The sequence below is a fragment of the Lissotriton helveticus genome, chromosome 7 (assembly GCF_964261635.1).
Source record: "Lissotriton helveticus chromosome 7, aLisHel1.1, whole genome shotgun sequence".
In the NCBI taxonomy this organism is placed as follows: domain Eukaryota; kingdom Metazoa; phylum Chordata; class Amphibia; order Caudata; family Salamandridae; genus Lissotriton; species Lissotriton helveticus.
Window position 1 is genome coordinate 1510943975 of NC_136068.1, and position 20195 is coordinate 1510964169.

At 41.7% G+C, this 20195-nt stretch overlaps 1 pseudogene across 1 annotated transcript in view; it reads left to right on the top strand.

Moving 5' to 3' along the window:
* Positions 1-20195, top strand: part of LOC144770434 (sulfotransferase 2A1-like) — a 443056-nt pseudogene that overhangs the window by 105356 nt on the left and 317505 nt on the right. Inside the window, exon 2 of the transcript XR_013598894.1 lies at positions 6754-6896. The product of XR_013598894.1 is annotated as a sulfotransferase 2A1-like (transcript). The remainder of the gene's footprint in view (positions 1-6753; positions 6897-20195) is intronic.

A 20195-nucleotide genomic window follows, 5' to 3' on the forward strand; every position in this document is an offset into this window, starting at 1 on the left:
TTAAGTAAATTATCAAGTTGCCCCAGTTGATGAACTTTCCCTTTCAAAATAGTTGTTAGGTTGTATGTGGTCAATAAATTCTATGTGCCCTAAGATTGACATTTATTCTCTTGTACCCTGGTTTTACATGGTAATGTATTGTCACACGATAGTGGTACTTTTTAAAGATTTGCCTGTAAGTAATGCCCAGTTAGCCTGGCAGCGGCCCTCTTGCAAGTTTGGACCAACTTACTAAATTGAACTGGGTAAACCATCATGCTGTGACACACATCTTCCAGGCCTTACTTGGAGATAATGCTGATCATGTCTACAGCTTTGCTTTGGAAATACAATACAACAAACTGACCAAGGTTCCGCACCTCAGTTTCTCAAGTAAGCCAAATCAATAAATTGTCCGTGCAAGCTCGTCCGTAGTATGCCGCACAAATACTCCACTGGATACCAGATTCAATAATGGAAGGACGGTGCACCAGAATGAAGTCAGAAATTCTCAGATGTAATCCAAAATATATTCTTTATTAAGTCTTCAAATTAAAATCTTTTTGTGGACATCAGCCAACGCGTTTCGTTCCTGGAGGAACTTCGTCAGGGCAAAAATGCCTATGTCTGGTATCCCTCGAGCAGTATCCAACAGTCAGTAGTTTCCTCAATGACTGGTATTCAATAGTAATTTCATTTTTTTCACTGTTAGGTTTCATAAATCATGCACACGCCTCAACATCCCACAGATTCACAATTAAATCAATCCGTGCGGAGGGTAAGATACCAGATCCTTTAAGAACATCAGGAGTAGTCTTATCAAAGTAAAGAGAATTCCAGGCATCCATATAAGAGCCCCCAAAAAAATGTCCTCGTCGTTGTAGACGTAAAGACCAATCGTCCCTTATTCGACCATTAGAAATACCCATGATAGCTGAGTCAATTTGGGCATTTTTAGTATAGTTTATCAAAGGATAAGTAGAAATAAGATCATCAGTAAATTTGCATCAGGTCATCAACTAATTCGGGCAAATTCTAAATAAATATACCAAAGCGCAAGAGTTCAGGAAGGGATATGAAATATGCCAGTTCAAGCGGTCTCCCAGCAAGGAAGAGACAACTAGGTCACATATGGCATATGCACCAGTTCGGATGGGAAGTCAGGTGAATCCACATCAGGCAAGTTCAAGATTGCCGTGGAAGTTCTGCAAATGTCTGTATTAGGATAATCTGCAAACCATTCGTTACCATCAGTACCATGTGCTCATGCCAACCACCTCACCCAGCCCACGAATCTCTGTCTGTTCAATCAGGCAATATTATATTAATAAAGTTCCGGGTGACACCTCCTGGAGTCACCTCTTCTGATCAGACCGCCCAGTTCATTGGTCATCTTGTATAGGTTGAGTGTCAGGTAACATAAAGAAAACACATAATGTAGAGGAATAGTTGGGACAATTAAGCAGATCTTTAGCAATCCTATAAGTGAAACACTGAAACAATGCCTCTTTAGAAAGAGCACAAGTTCAAGTGGACAGTTTCTCAGGCTGGTGCATGGGATTGTAAGAAAGAAATTTGAAAAATATCCTGTTCAGTACATGAGAACTCAGGAAAGAAAACACTGTTTCACGTTATTGGTTATATTGAGTAATTCTCTCACGAGCAGTTGACTCAGTAAGTCAAGAGACTTTACTTTTTTAGTCAGGCCCATAATAAATGAAGCTAATTTAATGTAACATATATTTGATCATTGGACATATGTTCATAGAGAATATAAGGATCTCATGATTCTAAAATAACTCTGATGCATTTGAAATCAGTTCGTATGGTTACAAATACCACGTGTCAGTATGATGTATTGCTTGTTTGAAAGTACTAAAGTATATAAATATTTAAAATAAAGGTATTAAAAACTCGTTTTAGGCATGTAACGTTAGCAGATGTGTAAAATATATTCTCTGAAAGTTTCACAAGGACATCATTAATTAGGCATGTGTAACACCTTTTTCTATTTTGTCATTTCGATGTACGCGTTTACACATAAAAGACAGATTTTAAACTGAATTTGTCATCTTATTCAGGCTAAATCTTGATAATTAACTAATTCCTATTAGCTATAGTCACATAAAATGATAGCAAGGAATTATTGGAGATAAACCTCCATAACATTAGAGTACACCATGTATATATATCTAGCACATATTAATATAAAATAGTACTTCCAATTACTAAATCAGTCTAGATTATTTACACAAACGATACTCTCTAACTATATTGTTTTCTGCATGCTTTCACAATGCAGTAACTAAAGTTCTCTTGTCTTGTCATATTTTATTGAATGTGAGTTGGTGCACGTTTATTATTTTCCCCTCAGAAATGTAATAATTCAGTTTCTCACATCTTTGAAAGTTTAAATGTGATTTCCTCTCCAACACAACCAACTTGAACTTCATATATGTTTATTGATTTATCGTTCCCTAAGGAAGATAGAGGTGTGGGCTACGAACACATAGATTGTAGTTTCTCATGTTAGACGAGCAGCATAATGCATGAGGCTGGAGAAGAATGTGCTGGATACTGCGTGATGCAAAGTTGCAGGTTAAAATATGGGTGTTCTCAGAAACTGGATGAATAGAGGATTACAAAAAAAAAACAATCACTCCTGCCTTCATTTCTCAAAAGATACTGGTACATAGCACAGCACAAATCCTTATTCAGTTGAGTGATTATGAGGCCTTAGACACATAGGGGCTTATTTATGAGCCCTTGCGCTTGTTTTGCGCAGCCCTTGCGTCACTTTTCGTGACCCTGTGGCAGCGTAAAACATGCACCATGTTGCGACATATTTACAAGGTGACGCATCTAGGCAGATGCGTCACCTTGTAAAGCCCTGCGCTACATTATACATTTATCAGGTATAATGTATGCAGGGTGGGCGTTCAAACGTAGGAAAGCCCCGTAAACGTGTCACAGTGAAATCTAAGAAATTTCACTAAAACACTTCCATGCCGCCAATGCTTCACAACCTTACGGCTGCCTCATGGCAGGCGTATGGGTGACGCAGTTCATGACACATGGGGCATGCCCCATGTGAAATGAACATTGCGTCGACAGATACATCAGTAATACTGAGAGCACTGGTTTATGGTGCAATAGAGGAGCATGGGTCAACTTAAATATGTGGTGTGCACTTGTCAAATGCTCAACAGCTCAACAAATGTAAAAGCTGCCCACTGTCCCAGGTGAAAAGTTATGTAGCAATGGGGCAACCCAATAGCCACTGGGCCTGGGTGACTAGTGGTACAACAAGAAAATGTCCCAGTGGAGAACAATTAAAACAGATAAATCAATACAAGAATGAATCAGTTGTATCTAAACAAAGTTAGGCACCACCATACAGTCTTTCCAAAAATGAATGTGATTTTTTTTCATCACGATATTGAGATTAATCAATGTATAAAGTACAAAACAAATCCTACATGAATATTTTTGAAGAACAGGTGCACAGAGGGGCGAGGTGATAAGTGCATGGAAAGGATTGTGAGGAAGGACAGTAGTAGGCGTATATACACATCAGAAAATTAATAACAAACTATCCCGACAGTTTCCTGCCAGAAGCATTAAATGTCAAATCATAACATAATTGCAGATATACATTCTCTGTCATATATGTCAGACAAAATAATAAAAAAGTTTCGACGTTTCGACCCCTAGAAGGAACAGACAGTTTTTCGCCTTGTGGGCAGGGTCTTCATCAGGACCAAAGTGACAGGAGGGGAGTGGGCACCAGTAAAAACAGCTATATTGCTTCGGGCTGTGACTAGGAAAACTGGGCTCTTTAGGATCTCAGATTTCTTCATAGATGATCGTAATATTCGGGCTGCTGGCATGACTGGTGACTCAGGTTAGCTGAGTCACCGGTCATGCCAGCAGCCCGAAGCCACAGGTTACTGATCAACCTGGGCCCTTCCTTCTTTTTGAATACTACGATGATCTATGAAGAAATCTGAGAGCCTATAGAGTCCAGTTTTCCTAGTCACAGCCCGAAGCAATATAGCTATTTTTACTGGTGCCCACTCCCCTTTTATGGCGGCTAACCCAAAGCCATGCCCAGTGTACTTTTTGAATGCTTATTACATGGGCTAGGGCAACACCTAAAGCTCCCTGTACCTATCTCTAAAAATGAGACTGCTGTTATTACCACTACCAGTGTTGTATACTCAGAATCATTCTACTCTGCTATAATTCTCTTTAGGATAACAAATTGTATTGGCTACCTGAAAAATTCTTTATTGTGTAGTTAATAAAAACCATTACAATATAAAATGCAACAATGATTTAGGATGGATCAAGGAGAACACATTCTTATCAAGGAATAAAACAGACATTGGTTTAAAAGGTAAACATAACTGTGGTACTGATGTAAAAAATTAAAAGTGCAAGTTCAGATTCTGTAAAAACAGGTAAAAAAAAAAAAAAAAGTATTTATAATGATCCACTACTTCCAATTTATTGTTATCAATTATATAGTTCAGTACTTTTGTACGACGGTGAGTTATGATCATGACCTTTGTTTTCGTGGTATTTATTTGCAGAATGTTCTGTTTAGTATATTCAGCTAGTTCGTTTATGAGACGTTGCAATCCTATTTTCGTCTGGCTAAGAAGAACTACGTCATCAGCGTAGGAGAGATGCGTTAGGGGCATTGTTCCTAAGCGTGGAGGGTGTGCATTGATCCCATCAAGCCTTGGTGTCAGGTCGGCCATGAATAAATTAAACAGATGGGGCGCCAGGACACAGCCTTGTTTAAGACCATCATGAGTGCCGATCTTCCTCGTAAGTCGATTGCCGCTATCAATCTTTACCTGCATCCAGGTGTTGGTATACAATTCCATTATTGGGCTTAAGATCGCATCCGGCAGGCCCTGCTGCTTCAATTTTGACCAGAGTAATTGTCGGCTGATACGGTCAAAGGCCGCCTTGAAGTCCACGAAACATAAGTGTAGGACTTGATGATTTTGAAGGCTTTTTTCAGCAATCAGCCTTATAGCTACAACATTTGCCATGGTGCCTATCCCACGGCGGAACCCTGACTGGTTTACAGGTATTATGTTGTTATTATCAGACCATTTTGTAAGGTCAGCTAATACCAATGAGGCATAGTACTTTGCCTCGGCGTCAATGAGCGCTATCAGGCGGTAATTTAAAGGGTTTTTGCGGTCACCACCTTTGTAAATTGGGTTGATGATCGCCCCTCGCCAGCTTTCCGGAATCTGACCACCGATGTTTAATGTCCGAAACAATTTGTAAAAATTACTGGTCCAAAAGTGAGGGTCCTCCTTGTAAATTGCCTGAGGAACGCCGTTCGGTCCTGGTTCTGCTTTTCTTTATTATTTGTAATATATCTGCTTCCTCGTATGGTTCAGGCGCTATTGCATCTGTATTGAACCTTTGGAATAGTGAAATTTCTGTTAATGGGGGAGGTTTTGTAGAATTTATTGCGAAGGTGTAAACTATGTGCTGTGTCCATACCTTTTCCGTAATACAGGTCGTGCATATAGGGCTGAATGATCTGTTGAGTGTATTTACTTGATACCAAAATGCTCTGGAATCAGATTTTTTTGCGTTATGTATTATTTTTGTCCAAAAGTCAGTGGCCTCGTGTTTTTTTTGTTCCATATTTGTTTTTTGTAAAGTTTCTTAATGTGACGTACGTCCTGCCATGCCATGGACTGTGAGCTGTGACCTTGTGCTCTCCTCACAGACTGTCGCAGCTGCCTTCTTAGAGAACGTGTTGCTTGGCTAAGGTGGCTAATGGTCTTTACCTTATGCCTTAAATTGGCATGGAGTTTGGTCTTTGGTAATTTATCCACAAAGGCAACCCACGTTTCCATGGTTAGTTCTTTATTTGTAGTGAGCTTGTGCAACAAAGTCTTTGCCTCTTGAGCTATTTGTGGAAGTGTGACACTTGTCCACTTTAACCGTTTCAAGTTTATTGTTGAGGTGTCCCCTGCTAATTTTGGTGCATTTAGGTGTTTTGAGGGTGTTAATTTAATTTCAATGTGCTGCGCCATATGGTCACTATCTGGGGAGCATATAATTTGGAAATTTTTAATTAATCCCAATAGCGGGAGAGAGACAGCGGTGTAATCCAAAATTGACGATGAGCTAGGACCGATATAGGTGCTATTCGGGGGTCTGTCCTGGCTTATTCTCCCATTTAACACCCGTAGTCCTTGTTGTTCTAACTCCCACGACATCTGTCGTCCCATTTTGTCCAGTCTCTTCACATGCGGGATTTCCTGTGTTTCGACAGCCCAGAGATCATTAGCTGTAATAATATTTTCTTCATCTTCATGAGGGTGTAATAGATTGGCATTAAAATCGCCTGTGAGTATTATTTCCCATGTTGGCTCTTCTAGGCGGAATTTTGTATTACACCACTAAGTTTCTTGAATAGCTCTTGTTTTACCTTAGATTTTGGGTGGGCGTATTGGCTACCTAATATTTTGACTTTGTAAGAAACATGATGCATACTAATGACCAAGAATGTTCAAAATATGGGGAAATTAACATTTGCCTATCTTCCATCTCTGCATCAAAATCTATTGATTTCCTATTGTTTTGGTATTATTTTGTAATTATTATGTGCTTTGTGAAAAAGCATGCAATGTATTTCCATATGAGAATATATACTGACAATGTGCTACATTATTCATACATTGAATTCCTAATTATTTTCCTTGTGTACCCTGGTTTGCTTTCTTCCTGTAGCTACATCATGTCTGATGATTATATTTCCTACAAAGGCTTCTTGTTTCACCCCTTGTCAAGCCACCAAACAAACCTCAACTTTGTAGAAAACGAGTTCCAGGTTTTGGATGATGACGTCTTCAATATAACATACCCCAAAACAGGTAAGTCTGAACTTGAATTATATCCTTTTCAAATGCATTTTTTGCTTAAATGACTTCTCAGGTTGTGGTATTTGTGTTGGTCATGAGTAAAATTGAATACATTACTATGTATGGTCTCTCAGTGCATGCAATTTCAGCAAGAGAGTTGGTAGGATGTAACAATGCCAATTTTCTTGAGGAATGGTATTTAACATTTCCAGAAGAATTATCTTAAGAGAGAACGTTAAATAGATTTTGTCCCAATTACATTTTTGACTCAATCAACAGAGGAGGACACTTATTTTACCTGGCTTTAATGGTTCGAATGCCTGAGGTCACCATATGTTTTGTGGTGGGAATCTCCCAGGTAGATTGTGGTGAACTATACTTCATTTAATAAATAGCAAAGGCCACACTAGACTAGGCCTATTTACAGTAGAGAGTAACAGGATCTCATCATTCAAATGCTGTAAAGTGCCTAAAAACCAATATCTCCATGATGTGCAGTCCTCAAATTCCACTTTGGATACCTGTAACCTAAACAAATAGTGAGTGTATTCACATCTGTACACATCTTTTATGGTGCATGGATGACAGTGTGGAAAGGGTAGAAGATACAACACAACTTTATAATGAGTCTCTGTAGCCACATTTTCTGCTAATGCATTAACCTTTGTTTTGTGAATGAGTGCTTCATAGAATGGAGATTGTGTTGGCTAATTTGGATGTTGACAAATATGTAAACCACAGCCTTTGAATCTAAAACTACACTCACGCCAGCGTTGTATAGGCTGTTGAGGTGCAAACATATAAGCCGGTGAACAGCAATGGCCACTAAAAAAAATGTAGGTGTTAGGTTATACTTATGTTCTACTTGTGGAATCTATGGGTACCTGGGGGACGGAATGTTGAGATGTCGGTTGGGAGTTGGTTATTCTTGGAATCGGAGGTCCGACTCGTGCTGTCATATTTCTTACTTCAATAAAAGGATATTAGCCTCACCTACCAGCGCCCTTTCACTGGCGACAAGTTGACTGGGACAGGACGAGTCCCCCACACCGTGTTCTGGTTCCCGACACCTTGTCTCCTTTCCTGCAGCACTGCAGTCTTCGTGGAGCCTGTCGCTTTGCTGGACTGGAGTCTCCACCCTTGATGTACACAGTAACTTGGCCCTTGCAGCCTGCTCTGGGGATTTCTATGCGATTTCTGGTCTGCAGCCGTGAGTACTGTTGTTTTTGTGCAGCAATGCATCTCGAGCTGTGTGCCGTCTCGAGTCTGTCTACGCGTGCCCTCTGGCTCCCTCGCTGACGTCATCCTCCGTGTTACTATGCTGCGTCAGTTTCTGTTTACGCCATTGAGCCATTGAGCTTCCGGTATCCATGGCAATCAGAGCTCTTACTTGTTGATTACTCGGCTGTCCTGTGCTGCATCAGTTTTCCTATCGCTGATAAGCACAGCTCAGTCAAATTCTACTCCCACAGTTGGCTCTACAGTATGTTCAGTGTCTTCACTAGTCAGACCCTCCAGGATTTCTCGATTTCGCGGTTTGCGGCGAAATCAGCACTTTTGTAAATACGCCGCGATTTTTACAAAAGTGCCCGCAAAATCACTTCTGTGAGGTGGCGGCAGGATCCTCTCTACTGTGTTATGATCCTTTTTGAAACTAAAATGAAGCAGTCTCCTCTGTTCTTTTGAAATTGCTCCTCTCATTGCTTGCGCCTCGGTGTGTATCCTTCTGCGATCTATGCCGAATAGTGGTGTCACCTTCACTCATGCAGAATCTTGTTGATGAATGTGCTCACTGTTTGATTTCTTGATCTGCTGTAGGGAATGCTATGATGGTTTTTTCTTCAATCTGTTGTTGCTGCATTCTGTCTGATGTCTGACACCCGTGAACCGGACATAGAACTACAATGCATAGAAAATGAGGGCCAGACAGGGTTGAGTGAAAGGTATTTTGGGAGTGAACAAGGGGTATGAAGCCGAGCAGTGTATGGATATTAACAGGTACATGCATCATTGTTGCCGTTTGCGATTCCTTAATTGCGAAAATTAAGGAATCGCAATTAAGAAATCGCAAACGCAATGCATCCGAAAATCGCAATTTTTTTAGCGATTCCTTATTTTTCCTTAATTGCGATTCACAATTTGCGAATCGCAATTAAGGAATCCCTTCCCATTGATTCCCATGGGCCAAATTGCGATTCGCAATTAGCTAATCGCTAATTGAGATTGCGATTTCTGTGATAGAGAGATTACTTTTATGAATGATAGCTACACCTCCACCTCTCTGCTTATGACGGTCTTTGTGGGTTATTGAAAATCCGGGTGGCACCAGCATGTCCATGATGGGAACTGTCAGGGTGTTGAGCCAGGTTTCCGTGATAAAAGCTACATCTAGGTCATGGGAGAGGATAGCTTCTGCTAATTCTGTTGCATGTTTGGAGGCAGATCTGCTGTTGATGAGCATGCATTTGATGCGGGGTTCTTCATCGGGCTTCGACTTGCTGGGTTGGGCTCTGGTTAGGGAGGTTAGGTGTGCCGGGGGTCTGGGGATTCTAGGGGGGGGAGGTTTGCTGCCCACTCCTGTGATTACTTGAATTGAGGACTTGGGTGAGGAGATCAACATGGGGTCCTGTGTTAGTGCAATCAAAAACAGTTAAGTACATCATATAATCGACCTTGCTCATTTCCCCCTAATGTATTATGAGCGTCGCTTCACTTGTCATGTGGGTTTTAAATACAAACATAAAGTAAACTAAAAACTAACCCAAAAATGTCTCCCCCCCACCCTCCCTCACTACTCTGAAGAAGATGCAGGATGTGTCTGCTGTGGGGAAATGTCTGCACCTCCAACTCTATAGTTGTTCTGAGACCTAGTCTGTTTCAGATAACCAGAGGCTGCCTAGATATTTACGACGTGTAAGTTCTCTAAATTCAGTGGATAGGAGCACGAGGAACGGGTGCCACATCTCACGGAAAGAGGTCTTAGAAGGCTTGAGAGTAGCAGACATCCTTTCCATCCGGTGGTTAAGGAGCCTTCACCTGTGAACTGCTTTCTCTGTTCCGTATCCCAGGTTGCCTATTCAAAGTGGAATACTCTGCCAAAACAGTTTCCATTGATTTAAGGTTAAAAATGAATGGTTATGAATAAAATAAAGGGCCTCGAAAATGCCGCTAAATTTCCATATTTGTGGCGCTAAATTTCCATATATGTGCCACTAAATTTGCTAATCCATTCCGCTATATCCTGGGGGGTCTGACTAGTCTCGCAAGTGGAATGAATATTATATATATTCGGATGTCCTGTGAAGCATTGGTTTGTTCCTACCGCTGATACGCACAGCTCAGTCAAATTCTACACGCACAGCTTGGCTCTACAGTGTGTTCAGTACCTTCATTATTCATGGTGCCTCTACACTGATACACACAGCTGTTTCTGTATCGTCATTGATTGTCATTACAGTGTGTGCAGTACTATTCCTTATCACTGATACGCACAGTTTATTTTATTGTTATTCAACACACATTTTGTGCTATCTCTTCCATGTGCACTGGAATTTTGTCTACGCTGATGCAAACAGCTCATTGTATCATTGTGCATTGTTCTTTCTACACATATTTGTTTTAAGTCTTTTCCATAAAATGCAAAATTCACTAGTGCCTCCACCTGCTTTTTCTCCAAGCCCCACTACTCCTGAGTCTGATTGGGAGCAGTGGAAGGACACTTTTGAAGCAAACTTGGATGCTCTAGATGGTGATTCTTTAATACATAAAAAAAAGTTTGCTATCCTTCGTCATTGTTTTGGTGCTGATGGATGCAAAATCCACAAGCACATTCCTTCTGACCCCATTTTGGCTAGAGAAGGTGAAGGAGCAAGAGACAGCGTCATTAATGAATATGCCACAGCCTTAAGAGCACTGGAAATGAGATTCAAGGCAACGGAAAATGTCATCATGGAAAGACGCACATTGTATAGAAGAGTTCAAATTTCTGAATCAGCTGCACGTGGGAGCTTCAATAATTCTAGCTATTTTGTGTGAGTATAGGGACTTTGACTATGAAATGATTTGTGACCATTTAGTGGAGAAAAACAATAACAAGAATGTTCATCACTTGTTATCAAAACCTAATCTTACTTTAGAGAAGGCTGTAGAAGTTGCTTATAGAATTGAAAGTACTACAACCTTCATGAGTCAATTGACTGTGTCAGACAGCAAATCTCACTCTTCTGATGTCTTTGCTGTTAAATCCAAATATTCCAAATTCAAAACTAAGGACGCTTCCAGAAGTACTTCTGAGACTGCTAAAACCTTGTACAAGCAAGTCCTTTCAGACAATTAGAATGTTATCATCGTGGAAGTCATTCTCATTTAGGGAATGCCATTTTTTGTCGTGCTAAGGACCGCACTTGTGCTAAATGTATGCGTAAGGGTCATTTTGCTAAAGTTTGTAGAGATTCCAATAGCGTTCAATATAGGAAAAAAGTTATTTGAGTAAGTCCTAGTAATGGTTTTGAGGAAGATCACATTTCTAGTGATGATGATAAAGTACTTTTGGTCAAGGACCCTGCTGCAGATGACCCTAACTGCCGCATTGGTTTGAATAATTTCACTAGATCATATTGCACAATCAATGTTAATGGCATTGATGTAAAGGTTATGGCGGACTCTGGTTCACCTTATACCTTGTTGAGTGAGAAAGGTTGGTACAATCAGTTCAATGACACTCATATAGTGTGTGAATTCTCTGCCACATTGAAGTTCCAATCCAACTCTTCTGATGGGGTTGTGCACATAGCCAAGTATGATTCCTGTTTATTGGGTTGGTAAGATCAGAAGAATTTAGGCATTTTGCTTCACCCAAATAATCCAGCTCAGGTTGTGTTAAGGGACAGTTATTTACCTGTTATGCCTGTTAAACATACTAACATGTGCGAGTTGCAGTTTCCTGAAGTTTTCCAAGAAGGGTTAGGTACCTTGAAGGGTTGCACCCATAAGATCAAGCTGATTGAGGAATCGTGTCCAGTAGCTCACAAGGTTAGGAGGGTTCCTTTAGCCTTGCAAGCTGAGTTACAAAAGCTCTGCGACTTAGGCGTTATTGAACCTATTGAATGTTCACTTTGGGCGGCCCCCATTGTTTTGGCGTGCAAGGCTAATGGTTCTGTCAGCATGTGTGTAGACTTACAAGATCCTTTCAAGCAAATTTAGATTGTTCGTCACCCCTTGCCAAACATCATTGAAATGCTTTCCACTTTGAATGGTGGTAAAATGTTCAGTTTAATTGATATGACCTCAGCATACCATCAGATCAACCTTCATCCTGATTGCAAACACCTGACATCCTTTATTAACCCTGAGGGCTTATTTCAATTCAAGTGCATTCCTTTTGGGTTGGCTTCAGCTTACCCCGTATTTCAACAGGTGGTTGAAGGCATGTTTAAGGATGACAAATGGGTAGTTGCATTTCAGGATGATCTTTTAGTGTTCAGCAATGATCAAGATCAGCATGACAATGGAATGCATCATGTTTTTTCCATTTTGAAGGCTAAGGGTGTAACTTTCAGTACAGAAAAGTGTACACTTTTTCACATGAGAAATTTTCTTCAGAAAAATGTAACCTTTGTGTGGTTTAATCTGTGTGATCAAGACTTCTCTCCTATCGAAAAGGAACTCGTTCATGCTATACCTCTGAAGCCCTTCAACACCTCTGATGAAACTATCATTATGACTGCTGCCAGCCAGAATGGTTTAGGTGCCGTTCTCATGCAACGCAGAGAAGGGAAGAATAAAGTTGTAGGGTGCTGAATCATCTTATTCTGTAATCGAACGAGAAGCCTTAGCGTGCTGGTGGGGCATTGTTTATTTTAAAATGTACTTGTGTGAGTTGATTACAAGCCTTTGGTGCAGTTATTACCTACCAAAGGCATGGAACGAGCTATACCTAGAATTGCCAAATGGCAGTATAGACTTCAGGAATATGATTTAACTGTAGAATATGTACCAGGTGCCAAAAATGTCTTGGTGGATTGCATGTCTCGTTTGCCTAGTTGCAATGAAGTGTATGAACTTGAATTATCTGAAAGTATGGATGCTGATTTGGGGTAACTACTTGAGAGTGGATGGCTTACAGCTTGTGATACTGATATCCAGATGACTGAAGTGAAAAATGGTATACTTCAAGGTTGGTCTGAATGGAAGTCTGATGGTGTAAAGAGTGATGTTTCCAAACATGTTTTTGGGAAGCTTTCTATCATTGAGCTTTACCTCTCCAGTTTACTGGTTGTTCCAGAGAGTATGAGGACTAGAGTTCTTATTTTGGCTCACAAGGGGTATATTGGTATGCGAGCCATGAAGAGGAGGACCAGGGAACAATGTTGGTGGCCTGGATTGGACAGAAGTGTTGAACACTTAGTAGGGATTGTATCAATTGTGCTGGAAGCGACAAGTGTCCGGTCACTGTTCCCAGTCCTTTTGAAGCTTTTGAGGTTTCCAACAAGCCATAGAGGAAGTTACCAGTTAATATTATTGGCCCCATGGTTATCTCTGGAGGTTTACTGGAGTATGGTATTGTTGTGTATTTCTACAGTCTTTGGCTAGAGGTCAAGTTCGTCAAATGTCCCAATAACTTCAACGTCATTGAATTTTTGGAGTCCATTTTTCTGAGTTAAGGCATTCCGAAAGAAATCTTGTCTAATAATAGCCATCAGTTCACTTCCTCTCAATTTGCTGATATTGTCACCTTTTGGGCATTAAACACACCAGGACTGGTAGAACAGGTTAACAGAGTCATCAGGATAACAATCAGTTGGCTAGATCTAGTGGTTTGAACAGTAAGGAGGAGTTACACAAATTGTTGTGGGCTGTTCGCACCACTCCAAATGCTGACACTGACCTATTTCCGTTTTCCCATCTAAGAAGCAGATTCCCTGCATCTAAGTTAATTAGAGAATGGATGGGGTGTTCCTCCTTTTCCAGGCAGAAAGGGGAGACCGTGATCAAGAAAAGAGCGTTTGCCCAGGATAAGTATGTGTGTGTGCGGGAAGGGAGTCCAAGGTTGCAGTTGATGATTTTCTTAGAATTAAAGTACCCAGGATCATTGCTATGAAGTATTTCCAAGTTCTCCTCTCTACAAAAAGTTGTGGATGTGAAAAAGAATGTGGTACAGTTACAAAATGGTATGTGGTGGAACAAAGATAAGGCTTCCATCGCTCATGATGTTCACAGGTTTGTGGTTGATAAGTCTGCTGGTAGAGATGATGTTGTGGCTGGTGGTGGTGAGAGAAGTGTGTCCACCAGAGCCAAACTTCCATCTTCTAGGCTGCATGGTTTTGTATTTTTAATTGTATTATTTCGTTCCACGTTCATTTGTACATTATTTATATATATTTTAATGTTTCTTCTTCTTTTGTTTTCCATTCCCTTGACTTATGTTATTCTTGTTATGTAAGGGGGAAGATGTGTTATGTTATGTTCTACTTAGGTTCTACTTGTGGAATCTATGGGTTACCTGGGGAACGGAATGTTGGGATGTTGGGATGTTGGTTGGGAGTTGGGAGTTGGTTGTCATATTTCTTACTTCAATAAAAGGATATTTGCTTCACCTACCGACGCCCATTTAGTAAGTCAACTGGAACAGGAAAGCATTTTTGGAGTAATTTAAAAAGTTGATATTTAGAGGTATCGATATTAATATTTTCTATTATTAATTTTCTTTTTTCCTGTTTCAGCATGTCTAATGGTTTCATTTGAAAGCTTGTTTGAATTTCTCTGTGTTTGATGATTCGAATCCTGACTCAGGATGCATGGAATTTTATATTTTCATTGTAAAACAGTAGCGTTCTTTTGTGTAGTTGTTATTATTCCACATGGGATTGAGAAAGAGCACTGTTTATGTTAGTGCTCTAGGTGTGGGTAGTGCCTTGGTCCTGCTAGAGCATACGCATGGAGGAGATCCCTTCGCCTGACTGCTACTGTGATCTTGAGAAGCTTTATGAGCACTGTGCAAGCATCCCCTCCTTGAGGTTCAGGAAACCACTATGACAGCATGCTGTGTGGAAAGGAGTCTGTGGCCCTTCTGCCCCAAGGAGATGGGGTGCAGTGAAAAGTGCTGCCAGTGACTGTTGGAACGAATCACATTGCTGCTGGGGCCGATCATAGTGCATGGGTGTGGGTAACAAATACTGACTATATCTGGAGCTGGTATGACATTTCTGTCATTGTGTCCACATTGAGATACGCCAACTGACCACCTGTGCCAGCAGATGAAGCATTGTAAGTTGAGTTGTTGAGCCACAAGGCAAGTCTTTTTAATGGGGGAGTGCCAAGCTTTTCAAGAAAAAGGTTATAATTGTAGGTGACAGCAGGATTTGGCAAGTGTTTTGGTAGTAGGAAGTGGCTGGCACTAATAATAGAAGGTCATAGAAGAATATACCCCAAGTATGCTCAGTCAACCCTCTGATACAGCGTGGAAGTTGACCCTGAGAGACAGAGGGGTACTGATCAGGACGTTCCTTTGACCTTCAATTAGAAACCAAATCACAACAGAAACCCTCAAAATTATATCTGGTAGAGGATATTTGGAGGTATTTAAACCTGGATTGCCCAACCATTTCAGATGTGTTAAGCCCATGTTGAAAACATCAATGTTTAATCATCATTAAACTGACATCAGTTGCTACCTTATTCATTCGGGTCCATTCTGATTTTTTCTTTTTTTTGGTGGCCACACAGGTACAGAGGTTCAACTCGTAAGATTCTTAGAGGTGGATGGAGTGACAAGGATTCTCTCAAAGGAGCATATGTGATCTTTCACTACCTCTGTTTGATATATGGACGTAGATCACTGTCATTTCGGAACACTGAGCAGTTAAAGCATGCTAAATATCCCACAGCATGCGCTTTTTTCCTGAAACATGGTGCCTCATTGGCAAACACCAATTAGCATAATTGCCTTTTAGATAGGTCCGAGGTAAAAACTGTGCAAACCATGCATGAGTGGCATGAATGTGAAAGACCTTATGCTGGATACAGTGTGGCTTTACACCACCCAAATGGGGGATTTTACTCCCATGGCAGAAAGGCTGGCAAGAAGCCTTGTGGCAGTGCTGGCACAATTATAATGTTGACATGTCGCAATAAAGCCAGTTTTAAGATTTTTAAGCCTCCTCTATCATTCAGTATGACACATGCAGGGCTTCCCTTAATGCCCCAAAGGCCTTGGAACATAATGTTCAGAAGTGAAACGTGCAAGTTGTTAAAAACGTTCATGTATTTGTAATTATTTATTTCTGATACACAACATATTCCAGACAAGTTTAATTTCTAGGTGCAGTAAGGCAAAATTAACAAAGGTGAAGTATCGCCGCTTTTTCGGCGAATTGTGCCGAGAAAGCTGCGATACTTCTAGCGCCCTATTAACAAGGGCATGCTAACGCCTGCCTCAATCCCACTTTGCTTGTCAGCGAGAAACATCGCTAATGACATGCAAAGTGGGCCTTCCCACGTCCAACCACATGTAAAATGTGGTTGGAGGTGGTAACACCCTATTACCAAGGCAGGCGTTGGGAGAAGGAGACCTGCGATAAACTCGTTTATCGCAGGTCCCCCAACGCCTGCTCTGATCAGGTGTTAGGAATTGATAACATAGGGGTGTGGATCATAAAGCTGAATCCACCCCCCCATATTATCAAGGCACACATTAGCGCGTGACAACAACGCTTGTTTTCACGCGGTAATGTTCCCTATCGCCAGATTTAATATCGCCTACGTGTTGCGCGTTGATAATGATGCGCTAACACGGCGATAAAATCCGGCGATAGCCGGCAATAGGGAAATGTGCGATGTGCGTTTTTTAATGCACATCTTGGTAATATGGCACCGAGTGTTATAATAGATTTAGAGGTTGCGTTAAGGTGAAAGAGGTAAAAAACAGAGGTTTACATCATAAAAGCTAAGGTAGCTTCTCAGCAAGAAATGCAATTTTCAAGAAATAACTATAAATAGAATGTTCATAGGGATCCAGAACAATGTTAGTCATTAGTTGTGTTTTCAACTTGAATTTGAAGAGCTTGAGAAATGAGCCAAATCTTCAAAAAACGATGCGCCAACTTCTTTAATGACAGTGGCGTCACTAGGGTTGGTGTCACCCCCTAATGACTTACCCCATGGGCTTGCTAAATAACAAACAAGAGCTCTTTATTTCAGATCCCCATCATGCAAAATAAATGGAGGTGGAGGGAAAGACAGGCAGAGGGGTGTGTACAGGTACATGTGTGAGGGAGTAGCGAAATTAGTTAAAGTCACTGCCTAACATGGAAGGAGTGAAACTGCGTTGAAAACAAAGACAAACAACCACATTTGACATTTTTAATTGCCGTGCAATCGATACACTTATCACAGAGCAGGACGCTGCAGCGGCAAGTTCAGAAAGGAGTGTGACCATCCAAGGAAAGTCACTGGTATTCCGTAACAGCCTAAGGGCCATATGTATCATCAAACTATTTTGCATTTCCTAAATAGCGAATTTTAAGGAATCGCTATTTAGGAAATGCAAAACGGTATGTATGTACAAAATCGCTTTTCAATAGCGATTCCTTAGCAAATTGCTAATCGCAAACTACCCATTCATTTCCATGGGCCAGGAGGCCCATAGGAATGAAAGTGCAATTTGCGATTAGCAATTTGCTAATCGCAAATTAGGAATTTTTTCAAGGGTGCAGGGGTGTCTCAAGAACACCCTGCTGCACCCCTGAAAAAGACATTTGGGGGCATATGGCGCACATACATGCCCTAAGGGCATGTATGGGCGTCATATGGCACCTTTGTTTTTTTGTAAAAAAGCTTTTTGAAAAGAATTCGCAACTTACCACCAACTAGAAGTTGGTGGTAATTTGCGAATCCTTAATGGCAATTTTTGAATATTTTTTGTTTGATACATTGCATTTAAGGAATCGCAAAATTTGCGATTCCTTAAGTGCAATCGCAAAATAAGGAATAGCAAATTTAGCAATTCCTTATTTTGCATCAAACATGTTTGATACATACAATTTATATAATTAGCATTCGCAAAGGCCGAAATTCGCATACATATGGCCCTAAGTGCCTACAATACAGGAACCACAAGGGATGGCGCACCACAAGCAATTGACAGATGTAATGTCATGTAAACATCGTGGAAATATGTTTTGTGCATGTTACAGGAATGTAGGACTATATTAGAAAAGAGCCGCATGCCAATTTTCTCTCTACAAACTAAAAGAGAAAAAGGTCACTGCATGCCCGCACTTAGGCACCCATGTTGGGCTGTTGTTGAGGGTGCAGCCTGCAGCTTGCCTTCCCCCCACTGTGTCGCACATGCAATATAGTTTCGTCCTCCGAGGTCCTCGTACTCGCAACCGGCAGTAACAGCCGTGGGCAGGCAGGGAAGGGAGACAGTCGTCAGCGCTACTCAACCCAGCTCCCTTCTACAGCAGCACCTCGACCAGGGCTCGCCCTATAACCTGGGCAGCCCCTGTCACCAGAGCCATTTTGCCGTTCGCGTACATCGTGCTTCACGGCAAACGGTTTCTCTTTCTATCTCACAGCAAAATGTTTCTCCTTTTCTCTTTCCCTGGCTCTGCTTGGCAGCTCCCCGGCTTCTATTTAGCTCCCGTCCTGCTTCCAGGTTGATTTAAAGTGTAGAGCTGTATTATTGTCGACACTGAGTGGCATGGCAGTAGGGGTCGTGGCAGTGGGTGGGGTGGGGGGGTTGTTATAATTAAAAAAAAGTTACCTTTTCGCCAGGTGCGGCACCGCGCCGCCTCAGCGCTCCTGACCGGTCCTAGGCTGCCGCGTTTTTCAAACTTCCCTCCCTCCCCTGCGCCAATCACAACGCTGCAATGGCAGCGTTGTGATTGGCCAGAGCAGGGATACTACTACCTGCCCATAGGAGACCGGGGGTTACTGCAGGAAGCAACCCTCGGTCTCAGCCCACAGAACTTGCTGCACACTATTTGCTGCTGCGCTACCCTGGGCCTGCTTGCCTGGGTCAACTAGACTGCCTTAGCACCACCCATCCATCCCCTTAGCTACATCCGGGCTCGCAGCGTCAGTGAGCCGCAGCCGCGTTGCCACACTACCCACCTCACGATCACCTGGGGTGACACCAGTCACCTGGTGCGTGATTGGTGTCACCCCAGGTGATGGTGTCACCCGGTGCGGCCCGCCCCTCCCCACCCCCCCCTAGTGACACCACTGTTTAATGATAACATCATGGAGATTAAGCTCTCCCTTGAAGATCATAACCAGTCAACCAATGAGAACTTTCCTCACAGTAAGGAAGATACCAATCTCCCTTTTCTATTTAAGGCCTCTCTATCAATGATTTCTCCACAGGAAAAATACAGGGGTAATCACATTCGTAGGCCCCTCACAACTCCTAAAAGCCATAAGTATTGAACCCACTCTTGGATGCAAACATTTCTGATCTGCTGGCTACATCCAAACGATCCTCCCACTTGGTGGACCTCCTTTTAACCTCCCAGACAAAAACATTCAACCACGCCTTAACCCTGATCTGAACTAAGATTATAGACAGCTCCCTGATGACTGGTGTGATGCCAGACCACCTCAAATTTGGTCGTCATGCCACTGCTTGAAAAAAAAGGAGCAGAACCGAATAACCTCAATAGCTTCAGACCCATTTCCAAACTTCCCTTCATAGCCAAAATTCTAAGGAGCTGATTTCGCTCTCAACTAAACCAACACATTGCCAAAACAATCTCCTAGATCCTCATCAATTGGGCTTTAGAAAATGATGCAGCACAGAAATAGCTAATCTTAACATAATAGATGACCTTCACAAATCCCTCGGTACAGACCCATTCTGTCTGCTTATACTCCTAGAACTATCGGCAGACTTCCATATGTTTGACCCCAAGCTTTTCCTAGATGCCTCCAAAACAAAGGCATTTGGGGTGGTCCTACACTGATTCACATCCTTTCTACAGAATCGCTCTCAACTAATAAAATAAAAATAAGCAATCTGACCTCTGACACAGCAACAACCTCCCAGGGAGACCCCCAAGGCTCTGTCCTCTTGCCTACACTATTCAGTATCTACTTGGAGTCCCTCACCATCATTCTCAACTGAGCAAACTTCCCCTTCCATCTATACGCAGATGACACCCTGCTCTACATGGAAATCTCCTCACTAGAGGATGCAATCAAGCTAAACGCCACACTCAAAGAAGTACACCAATGGCTATCCCTCGACCACCTAAAACTCACCCAAGATAAGAAAGAAATTCTTCTCATTTCAAAGTCAGAGCTATTCCCCCA